The 12,450-nt window shown below is 34.6% G+C and overlaps 1 protein-coding gene across 3 annotated transcripts in view; it reads left to right on the top strand.

Annotated features, from left to right (window-relative positions):
- Window positions 1-12,450, top strand: part of SkpA (S-phase kinase associated protein 1 SKP1-related A) — a 53,994-nt gene that overhangs the window by 25,924 nt on the left and 15,620 nt on the right. For 2 of the 3 annotated variants that reach the window (XM_090394646.1, XM_090394645.1), the window contains exon 2: window positions 1,795-1,852. The exons of the other annotated variant lie outside the window; for it this stretch is intronic. The gene's annotated coding sequence lies outside the window, so the exon portion shown is untranslated. The remainder of the gene's footprint in view (window positions 1-1,794; window positions 1,853-12,450) is intronic. 3 annotated transcript variants of the gene reach the window in all.

Below are 12,450 nucleotides of genomic sequence, written 5' to 3'. Positions count from 1 at the left end.
CAAAATTGACTGAACCCAAGCACTGGTGCTGCTGTAGCTGTGCCACAAAATTGTTTATCATGTTATGAAACATCTCAGCAATAACTGAGCAGGCCACAGGACCAAACTGGCAAATGGCCTCAAAGAAGAATGGCGCAATAATAAACAAAGCTGTACCAGACATTAGCTTTGTGTGAATGTAAAGGAATTTGTGGGTTTTGCATAGTCCATATCCAACAATTGTGGGTATTCACAGATATTTGTTCAGATGAAATTGAGGCTCATGTCCCTACAAAATCATATATGGCCATGTAGCATCCAACTCCATTCAAACAATGTTAAAGCTAATGTCAGTTGACTTCCAAAGTTCTAAGGGTGCAACTTGTCAGGATTATCTTGAATGAATAGAAATTCAGAATCTTCTGTAGAATTTTGAGACAGTTGTTAGGCACATCCATGTCTTGATACATCATATGCACTGTAGGAACCAATGTTGTTCATGGCCTGCTCCACATCAGCAGTAGTAACTTCATTCACTGGTTGTGAATTGATTCAGTTTCCATCTTTTTAAACCTTCCTGGCAACTCAGAGGTTGCCAAGTTGCATGATATTACAATTTCATGCATTTACTGTTTACATTGTTCCCTGGTAGTGAATTTTGGGACTTTTTTTAGATATTGTTTCTGCATGACACAGTATATTCCTGCAAACTTTCCCAGTATTTGGATTCCTGGGTGGTACTTCATAATGCCTTAAACTGGAATACTTTAATTTTGATTACCCTATATATTGGTTATCCCTGTCAAAAATATTTCATGAAATAAGATCTTAAAATGAAGAGGTGAAGTGGTGGCACAGATCAGTGTAATTGGCTTCCTCCACTTTTATGCATTGCTTTAATATTTTGATAACAAAATGCCTACTCTTGCAACTGATACTGTATACAGTTATTCCCTTTTATGGTTTCAAGCTTTAGGCAAAAGTTTGACAACTCATGAAATGCAATGTAAATTCTTTTTTTGACACAAGGTAACAGCTGAATTTATTTCCCATTGTATTTTCATACTGAAGTGTTCTTTTATTACCATGATTAACTAGTTTTTAATTGAACAAAATGACTGTTTCAACAATACAGATGAATTTTCTTAAGAGGACACAGAATAATCTTAATGAACTTTTTTGTGAAACTGATTATATAAAAATTGCCAATGTAGCTTAGCTTAGTTTAAAACCGTGCGGTTAGCCTAGTGGCTTTGCACTTCGCAACCATATGCCTGGGGAAGGAGTGTCCCAGGTTCGATTCCCGTTGTAGACATGAGGAATTTGAGGATCTTCCTCAGGCATAGCCAAGTTAGCCGGTCTTGGGCATGGTCAGTAGGGTTTTTTCTGTCAGTTTATCTGGCGTTTTTTCATCCCGCAAACAGGCAAACCAGCCCTATGAACATGCGCCTCTACAGTCAAAAATATATTCCCCCCCAGCGGCAGACCAGGCGATGGGTCGGTTGGGAGTAGTACTAATAAGAAGTCACATCTAAAGTAACACGTGGACCCTGCATGGAAGCGGGAATAATGCATAGTAGAAGCTTAGTTTAAGCATGACTAAACAAATGCAAAAATCTATTGATACATTGTTTCTTTACTGAAATCTTATTATTTTGTAAAAATAAGCAACAGAATACAATAAAAGAATCTTCTAATCTAAATTTTTTTTTACACTACTTCACTTCCATTAATTAACTAGGTTTTTTTTGATATAGTATATACATAAAGTATTTTGTTATTGAAGTGAATAATTTATTTTCCACGATTCCTTAGACAAAGTACAAGAATAACTTAAACTGGAAGCAGTGTCATATCCTGGCAACTGAAACAGGTAAATGTTTCTTATGAAACATCTTTATTTTTTTTTCCTGTGTATATTTTAATATTATGTAATTATAAGGCAGATGATAATCTTAAATCAATTGGGACTGATTTTTCATAAGAGATCACAAAAGTCCATCCCTAGAAATGAGGATGTGAACAAAGGGATGTGTGGATTTTTGTGGTTGGAATGTATTGCCTATGATGAGTTGACTTCATTATAATAGAATTACCACTGTAATATCCTTCTCCTCTCCCATTAGCACATATCAGAAATTTTATGTTATCTATAAATTATTGCTATATTCCATGTTTATTGTATTGAGAGTTGCTATATTCAGTGATCAGAGGTGAAGATGTAATAGGCTGTAGTATTCAATGCTAAATGGAGAATAAACTTCTTGTAGTGGCCAATTCAAAGTGAAATTGGACAGTGACACCAATGTGTCCTATGGTTGTACAGAAACATTTTCCTCTAGAAAGTGGAGAATAGGTGGATAGCTGACAAAGGAATGGATTCTTTTGTTGGAGACTGTATATATCATTAGGAAATAAATCCCCCTAAATGTTTTGGGAAACTTTTTTTTTAATATATCATCTATGAAAGTTTAAGTATATAGTACCCCAGTATACTGTGAATGGGCTTAAGGGTTTGATAATCCAGAAATTTTGCTTTAGAGGCAAAACATAGAACTTTCAGTCATTTCAGTAAGCAGTGATCTTATACTGCAATGAATGAAATGAAAGCAGGATTATTATTGAATTGCATGCCACAGTTGAGGGAGCAACAAGATGTGCCTGAATAAATGACTTTTAGGTGGAGTATGGAGAATATGGTAAATTGCTTGTGCTGGGCAACAAATTACCTGGTTATGATAATGGCTGTAGTTTCTTTTCAAGAAAAGAGACTTTACATAAACTGGATTATAATTAGATTGCTGATAGATTCAATCAGTTTTGTATGAAATCCTGAAAAGCTTTTGACATGCTATTGCATGGATTGTTATGGGGAAATAAGAAAATCAATTAACCTGAACAAAAAGTTAATATCTTTTGATGGAAAATGTATTATTAGCACAATGCATTGCATTCCTAGTTTTGGTCTGGACATTGTTTTAGTTAAATCAGCACATGCAACTTCCAGTAGTTTCTTTCTACTTTATTTTAAATATTATATATTGGATCTCTATATTACTGTAGTATTTATTTTTCATGTTTATTTTAGTCTTGTACTATAAAATATTTTAATCTGTATGCAGCTTTAAGTGCTTGATTAGTATTTTTTTGTGGCTTCACCCATAAAAAGATTATATGCAAACTTATATAACCTTGAATGGGCTAAGAGTTTAGTTATTTTTATCAATTTTCTGTATTTTTTTAAATTTATTTTTTATATGGTCTGGAAACCAGCCATGAAACTTAGCCACTTCAGGTTTCCATTAAGTGGGGTGGCAGTGGTCTCACACCAGGCAGTGAAATTCACCTCCCATCTAAAGACAATTGCAAACATCTATGCTTGTGACAGGGTTAGAACCTTTTGCCTCTTGTTTTGAGAGCAGATGTGCTAACTGCTCGGTCAACCACTTGCTCATTAGTTATGAAACAGATTTTGTATGAGGTGATTTGCATTGAGATTATTGGGTGAAAAGATCTGAAAATTAAATTGTTTTTTTTTTTGAGGGGGGGTGGATCTTGAGTTTAAGATATTCTTCAATAACAGGTATCCTGCAGCTATTATAAAGCATTAAACACTTCTGCATAAAGTGGACTGCTTCACATACATCTGTGAAAAGTGTTGGTTAGATATAAATATTTCTCAATGATCCATCAAGGCAATGCTGTGATAGTCTCTGAAGTCATTTTTATTAATGTATCAATAGGGTAATATATATATATATATATATATACATCTGTATAATATACAGAGACACACAGAAACATGCATATAGTAACTCATGGAGATAATCTGTTAAGTGAGGCTGTTATGCATCAATTGGTAATGTCGGATTATTCATGGCTCTCATCTTCAAAAAGTTTATTGCCAAATCTGGAGTTTTCCTGTGTCCATTAGTTGGTTAGAGCAATTCTACTAAACCATAGATGAATATGGATGTCTAAGTTGGTGTCTCAGCCACCTCAGCTAACTTGTTGTTGATCTTGCCATGTGTATCTTTATTTCTCTATTAATATTACGGGTATCTCCATGGAGTCAGACTCGTCACAGGAAACCCAAACTATCTATCATACCTCTTGAATTCATTTACACATGAACTTGTGACTGAGTCAGGCAATGCATTCCATTCATTCTCTGCCCTGCAAGCAAAAAATCTGGTTCTCACACCCTTGTTAACCATACTTTATTTCCAGGGATGACCTCTTGTTCCATCATTATCACATAGCTAAAATATTTCCCCTGCATCAATCTTATAAAAACCTTTTTAGTAATTTAAATGTTTCTATTATCCCCTCTTTTCTGCCTCAACCAATCTTGCAGTCCACATGCTCTCGATCTATCAATGTAGGAGCATTTTTTATATCACGTACCAACTTAGTCACTCTCCTATGAACCCTCTTCACAACCTCCATCTCCAAAGAATCCGTGTGACTAGACTTCAGCACAGTAATCCAAGTGTGGAAGTATCAATGCCTTATAAAGGGGAATAATAACTGCTTTATCTCTGGATGTTAGTGTTTTCTTCAATAACCAAGTAATCCTATATGCAATCTTCATCTCCCTATCCACCAACACTCCCTAGCCTCATCAATCTCTTGGTGTACTGTTCCATCAATGTGGTATATAGCTAGTAATCTTTTAATCCCAAAATGCATAACTTTGCACTTTTCCACATTGAACTGACATCCATTACCTTTTTCCCATTTTGCCAGCTTATTTAAATCATCCTGCAAACTCTCAACATCAGCTTGGTTTTTTATTTTTTTTATTGCATTATCAAACTTTGCATCATCAGCAAACAACTGAATATCTCCCTTCAAGCCATTTCCTATATCATTTATGTACAAATTAAACAATGGCCCCAGCACAGCCCTGAGGCACACCACTGGTCACCTGCTTCATCCTGGACTCTGCCCCTTTGTACAACACTTCCTGATATTTCTCCTTGAGCCATTCTCTTATTCATGTCACCAGTTTAGTATCCATTCTCATCTGCTCTAATTTGTGCAACAGTATTCCATGGGTATTCTGTCAAAAGCCTTAGCAAAATCCAGAAGTATCACTGTGTAGCCATTCCCCTTATTTGCCTCAGATGTCATTCTGTTATAAAAAGTTAATAAATTGCTAAGGCAGGATAGACCTTTATTAAAAAAAAAAAAAAAAAAAAAAAAAAATGAGGTCCCTATCATGATCAGATCCACCGTTCTTGAATTCTGTCCTTAACCAACTTTTCCAATATTTTTACCACTACTCCTGAGATAGTGATTGGTCTGTAATTAACTACCACAGTCTTAGAGCCACCTTTATGTAAAGGAACCACTTTGCTTTCCTTCTCCTTAATTCAAAAAAGTTAAATAACCAAGTAAGAAGAATGTACAATTCCTTTATACATTCATGTAACACCCTAGCTCATATTCCATCTAAACCTACAGCAGTATTTGCTTTTAAATTCTGCAATATACTAAGTACATCTGATTTATTAACTTCAATTCTCACATTAGTTATTGCTATAGGTACAGAGATAGTATCACTTGGGTGATACTTTTGAAAAGTGATCACTAAGTAACTCCACTATGACATCTGAATTGGTCACCTCAATACCATCAGCATCCACTTAGGTTATTCTAAAGTTATTCTTCCTTTTTACTTTCCACATAGCAGAACACTTTGGAATTACCCTTGATCTCCATGACTAAGGTCTTATCATAATCTGATTTAGCTTTTCTTACTATTCTGGTAACCTTCCTAGCTTGAGCCTTGTACTGCTCATGGGTGTACTGATTGCCTTTCTCCTTGTAAATTATCCATAACATTTTCTTTTTTTTTTTTTTTGCAGATCAAGCCTAATACTACTACTTGCCCATCTAATGCCTACTTGTTTGACTTCCTGACCATGGGAATACATTCTGATATTGCCTTTCTCAGATACCTGCTGATTATATCCATGCACTGCTAACCTCTTTCCCTTGCAATATGTTTTGCCATGGGATGGCTGTAAGCTAACCCCAAAAAACTTGTTATATGGAACTACAAGTTAGTTATATATATATATATATATATATATATATATATATATATATATATATATACACACACACACACACACACACACACACACACACACCTCCTTAAGAGAGAAATCCACAAATTTTGCAACCTCCCAAGTCAATACAATTTCCTTAAATTAAGGGGATATTAAATCCCACATAGTTTTAAAACAGAATAAGAAACTCAAAGATTGGAATCAGAGTTTCTTGCCGAATATAGTAAACTATAAAGTATCGGCGAACACTTAGCGTGAGCTAATGCAGGTGACCCTAGTACGCAGTACAATACCGGACAACTCGTTGCAAAGGTGGGGAAAGTTCAGATCGCTATTCTTAAGTATTTTCCATAATGTAAAAACACATTCCCTAGGAAATGTATGTTATTACATTATGGAGGGAGGTCACTACCCAGACCAGTTTCAGCCTTTTTTGAGGCTTCATCAGTGACTAGCTAGACCTAATAGGGGTATTATGTATTCCAATCTTTGAGTTTCTTATTCGGTTTTAAAACTATGTGGGATTTAATATCCCCTTAATTTAAGTAATGAAATAAGTTTGTTTTATTGCATTTGAAATTCACGGTCATTATGACATCACAATGGCTAACTTCAAATAAAATTCTAACATGAATTGAAACATGCTATATAATGCATGTGAGTTCACCTGCTAGCTCAAATGCAAGCAGCAATAAAATTCAGCAATTTCAACTGGCACAAAGGGTTGAAACTTTGTGCGAGTTGAGCCTGCTGGGAATGAGAAGTTCCGTTGGAACAAAAGACACCCTGTCATGAATGTGTTAAAACTAAGAAATAAATATATAGTGAATATTGTTATGACAGTTTCAGATGTTATAGAATTTGGTTGAAGAGAATTAGCATTTCAACTCAACAATTGTCAGTTGCCTTTTTGTCTTTGGGTCATGCAATCTTTAGTTAATACTACACCAATCATATGCACATCTTCATAGTTGCTCTATCTCTACTGTCCTAACATTGCTGTCTATTTTGCACTATGCTTTCCCTTTTCATTAGTCATTTGTGAAGATTGTTCATTATATATCTCAAGTCTTGTAAGTTACTGGTAATTTTTGCTTGGAATAATGGGATAGATGATGCTGTTAGGTTTCCAAAAATCCCTGCATATATCTCCCACCACAAATTTTTAGCTTTAATTATGGAGGAAAAGTGAGAATTTTATTCAAATATTATTACATGCCAAATATTTATATATGCAAAGTATGTAATTTAATAAATAAAAATGTATGAATCTCAATTCTAAACACTAATCCCAACACTAATATTTTAAATTTAAAAATGTGGTAATTATAAGTTGAGAAAGTTAAACTTGGTGTCTTTTACTACAACTGTGCTTTAAAAAGTTTTAGTTATTCTAGTGAGACTTGTTATTTTTTTGTCTGTTAGCTTATTAATTCTGGGATGAATTGAAGAGAAATCCAAATGAAGTAAAGTTGCGGGTGGTTCCTCTGTTTTGTTATAAGCACAGTCATGACAGAAAATGCAGTTTTACAAAGATATGTGGTGGAAAAACAAATCTCATTGATATTTGGTGTAAATTTGGATATTTATTTTTCATTCTTATCCAGAATTTTGAATTTCTCAGAATTAAAAGTACTTATCAGTCATTAAGTTGAAGGGTTTCTTCATGGGAAAGGGCTCTCTTTTGTGTTCAACAAAGGGGTTCACATATTTTGCCTCTGTGATCCTCGTGTTCGGGATAAAACTTTTCAAACATCTTCAAGTGGGCTGCAATAATATCTGAAACTGAATTCTGTGAATAGAAATCACCTGCTTCCATAATATAATCTGAGTATGATTAAAACATTCATTATTTCTTTCTGCAATCATATTAAACCAGAGTTTGAGTTTCTTTTTGAATGATTCGATCTTGTTCCATGCATTAAATTTTGTTGTATATGGACCTTGAAGTTTTAAATCTTCAACTTGTTTATGTAAGAGAAATATATCACTGAGATCCTGGAATAATGGAACAGGTCACTTTTCTTATCAGTCAGAATTGATTGAATTTTTTTCGGAGTTCGTATTACTTCTCTTATTTCACCGCAGGACAGCCAATGAACTTCTGAATGTTGAAAAAGATTTTGATGTCTGAAAATTCCCAATCACTCATGAATACTTCAATGTTTAAAAATACACAACTTCATCACTGACATTTCCTACCTAAATGTTATTTAGGCGTTCCGGGTTTGAGCTTTTTTGATACATTCACAAATATTCTCCTTAAAATATTTCTACTACACCATATTTATTCATTAAAAAATGTTTAGAAAACTGAAATGACAAATTTCAGGAGAACCTCTTGTAGCCTGGTATAATTGATGACAAGGCCCTGCTGTTGAGAAACCATCTGCAATTTCAACAAAGAAAAATTGTATTTGTTCACAGCCCACTGTAGGAAGGAGGCCTGGCAGATCAGGGTTTCTCTTTTTATACATCAATTACCTCTTACTAATATTGAATTTTATCCAGAGGTTATTGAACTGACTAGTCTTCATTCTTTATAATTTTACATATTTCCAATACATTTCAGCTTACTAAACCTTTATTGATCATTGCATTAAATGCTTATACTATTCCATTATGCTTTAATAGGAATAGCAAGTAATCAGTTCTACCTAATCAATTTTTCAGTGTAACCAGAATTGCAATCTTGCCACACTAGAAAAGTTTACTTTCATTAATGTTCTATCCTATATACAATGTTTTCAGAAAATGGCTATCTTCAGTATTTCATGGCATACTGAAAAGAAAAATATGCACAAAGGTTTTAAAAGAAATGAAGTAAAGCGGCTTCACAGGTGGATTGTATATTAAAATATACAATTATGCAACTAAAAATTTGAAAACAAGGACCAAAACTTTGCACACTCTGAATACATAAATTCTGCCAGGGAAATAGTTTGCAAATATAGAAAAATCTGAGCTCTTATTGTACTCTAATTTAGTTAGCCAGAAAAGAAAGCATATTGTAAGTTCTTAGCAGGTAAGGCAGTATGTGCTTTGAGAGAATATAGAGGAAAATGTAAGAAAGCACAGCTATAAAAGTATCTAAACAGAAGTCATGGGAAGACTTGGTAAGAGTATAGAAGATATCAAGAAGGTGGAGAAAATACACTGGGGGCTATTAAAAAGCTTTAAAAAATAGAGAAGAGTAATTGAAAAAGGAATCAATGATAAAAATGGCAAAAAAAAACTGAAAAATAAAGATATTTTAGATATCCAGGATAATTTCTTGAATGGCTGTTAATGAAACAAGTTGTATAGAAAATATTTGTCAGGAGTACATATTTAGAAAGTCATTGTAAACATGAAATGTGAAAAGACACCTAGAGTAGATATTCATTCAGAAATGCTTAGAGGTATAATTGTTTTATAGTCTGGCTGCACTGCATAATTCAGAAAGTTGCCTGGATGATTGGAGTAGTGCTCTCATATTACCCATCTGTTTAATAAAAAAAAAAAAAAAAAAAAAAAACAATAAGAATTGGCAATTTCCCTGAGTGTTCCAGGTGAGATTAATGCAAGCATAGTTGAAGCTAAGCATTGTGGAAAAACTTAACAGTCTGGCTTTCAGGACAGTTAGTGATTGTCAAAATCACTCTTCAATTTAAAATCTCTTGTAGAAAACAAGAATTTATAGGTAATGGAGGCAATAAGATACTTCCTCTGTGTGCATGCATGCAGGTGTCCTATCCTGGTTCGTGCTCACACATAGACCCACACTTTTTACCGTGTGGGCATTTCAGAACTGCAAGTCCTACGGAATAAGTTGGTTGCTCCTTATTCCAGGAGTCTGTTATGACAGTAGCCATGTGTGTTCATGGGGCCGGTTTGCCTGTTCTGGGGGACAAAAAACCATGTGTGGGCAAGAGGAATAGAAGGAGTCTGTTCACATTCTGCTTGAACAGCTGAGGAGTGTAATCTTTGAGGAAGGCAGAGTGGGAGAAGACTATTCCAAAGATCAGAAATAGATGAGATGAAAGAGGAGACAGAAGTTGTGTTGGTGAGCTTCAAGATGGACTGTAGAGGGGTGTTGGTTAGCAGTGGCTCTTGTTTCAGTGATTTTGGAGGAGAGTGGAAGAATAATAGTGCCAATTCAGCAGAGCACTGTTCATGAAAGTATCTATAGAAGAGGCACAAGACAAACTGAACATTGAAAGGGATTGAAGTGGATTTGTGAGGGCAAGATCATTAATTATCTTCTGAATAGCATCAAGCAATCTTAGAATTTTAGGGCACCATCCCAAATACGGGAACAGTATTCCATGGCTAGATGGATTTGGACTTTGTATAGGGTTAGCAGTTGTGAATGTGTGAAGCAGTGTCTTATGTAAAAAAAAAAAAAAAAAAAAAAAAAATGGTGGCTATAGAAGTTGAAATATGGTTGTGCCAGGAAAGGTGATTGGAGGTGCAGGTCAGTCCAAGTAGAGAAATCTTATTGTGTCTGGAAATCTCAGTATTGTTACACCTGATGTCTTGAGAATATAATATTCTCAGTTTTCATGGTGTAACATGAAAAATAAATAACATAAATAAAAACCCCTGCATAAAATGAATAATTTAATTAATAAAATATTCTTGCATCCAGTATAAATTGAGTAAAATGTAAAGGTCTATTTAGTTAAGATAACAAAAGAAAAGAATGTATTAAGATGTATTATGACTAAACAAGGAATTTGTATTAAATAAGTAGCTAACTAAGAATTAATATAGTAATGCAATTAAGAATGAAAGAGTTAAGTGCATAAGTATAAAAGAATGAGTCATGAAATACGCTATAAGAGGCTACAGATTAAGCATTAAATAGAATTCTGAGAAAAGGTTTGAAAGGGGGTTAAGATAGAGGCTAACAAGAGAAATAACGGAATATCACTTAGGGCCTATACCCAGATGGCAACTTTGTTACGAGTTGCCAATCAAAATGATGTGTGGCGGCAAAATGCTACCCAATTGGTAGACAGATGGAAAACAAGTAGAAGGTGGGAAAAAGAAGTAAAAAAGGGCGCCGTTAGGGGAGCAGCTATAAAAGGGTTGGTAAACCCCCCCCCAAGAGGCACAGAGTAGGCATTTGGTTTTTGGAGAAGATATTTAGATAGTCAAGGAGGCTTGAGGCCTTTTTGCCTTTTGCCAGAGGAGAAGAAACGTTTGGTTAGTCACGGTGGTTTTAGTTTGGTTTCCTAGTGGATTTCACGGTGTTCCTGAGTGGAGAGATATGGCTTATATATCCTCATGCCACAACAAGGAATCGAAGGAATACGGGAATAGCTTTCCCGCTCACCTATGTAGAAAGCGAAATATACCATAGTCATAGGAAGCTGTGAAAATATCGATGTCCTCATTTTGGATAGTACAGCCAACGGCGCAGATGTTTATATAGCCCTGAATTGCAAGAAGTTATGCAAGCAAGTTCGTTCAGTAGAAGGTAAAGGCCCGTAAGTGAAGCTAAAGAAAAGTATTGTGAATTTTGTCTTATGTTAACTAGAAGTTGTTTGTGATAGGTACCATTGTTATAATACAGAACTGTTAAAGTGATTAGGGAGAAATTATAATAGGACTTTAGAATTTGATAGTGTTAAAAGTAAGCTAGCTAGTGTTGATAATTTGTGAATAATTAATTGTCCTAAGAATCTTGAGTGCCTACTATATTGTAAAAGGAAAGTTAATGACATGTGTTAATGAAGTAAATGGTTTTGTTAATATTGAGTTTGATTAGTGTGAATTGAGTAATCAAGTAGCCTGAGGAATTTGAATGCCTAGTGTGATGTGTAAAGAATCGGAATTGTCATAAATATGTGCTAGAGTAGTTAATGATTTTGTTAGTGTACTTGAAGTTGAATAATCTAATAGTGTGTGGTAATCTAATTTGTCCATGTTAAGTGAATTCATGTTTTGTATGAAATTTTGTGGTGGCATGATCGTAGTAACTTTTGTCGAATCATAGCCCAACTACTTGTATTAAGCTAATTTTAGTGTGTAAGTAATTTAGTTGAGTATTTTGATATGTACCATGTTTAGAGAAATAATAAACCTTTTGTTTAATGATAAACAAAATAAACGACCAACCTTGCCGGCAAAGGTTGGTCGATTGGTAGAGCCTCTGCTACTAATGGCTCAGTTAAGTAAGTTTGAGCGCGGTTAGTAGTTGGAAGGGGCCAATCGTTCGATGCTGTCGGCACACTCTCCCTCGATGAGTCTTTGGACTCCCTGGAGGTGGCAAAATAATAATAATAATAAAAAAGTTGTCTGATATTGCTAATCCAGTGCACCGCTTCGAAACATTCGAGCCTAATCATGTGGGGAATTAATGTTAAGAAACGGGAAGTTTAAGGAATTAATCTTGAGTAACAAG

This window comes from Typopeltis vanoorti, chromosome 6 (assembly GCF_054136105.1).
Source record: "Typopeltis vanoorti isolate ZY-2024b chromosome 6, IOZ_Tvanoo_1.0, whole genome shotgun sequence".
Lineage (NCBI taxonomy): Eukaryota > Metazoa > Arthropoda > Arachnida > Uropygi > Thelyphonidae > Typopeltis > Typopeltis vanoorti.
This window is presented reverse-complemented; position numbering and strand designations above follow the sequence as displayed.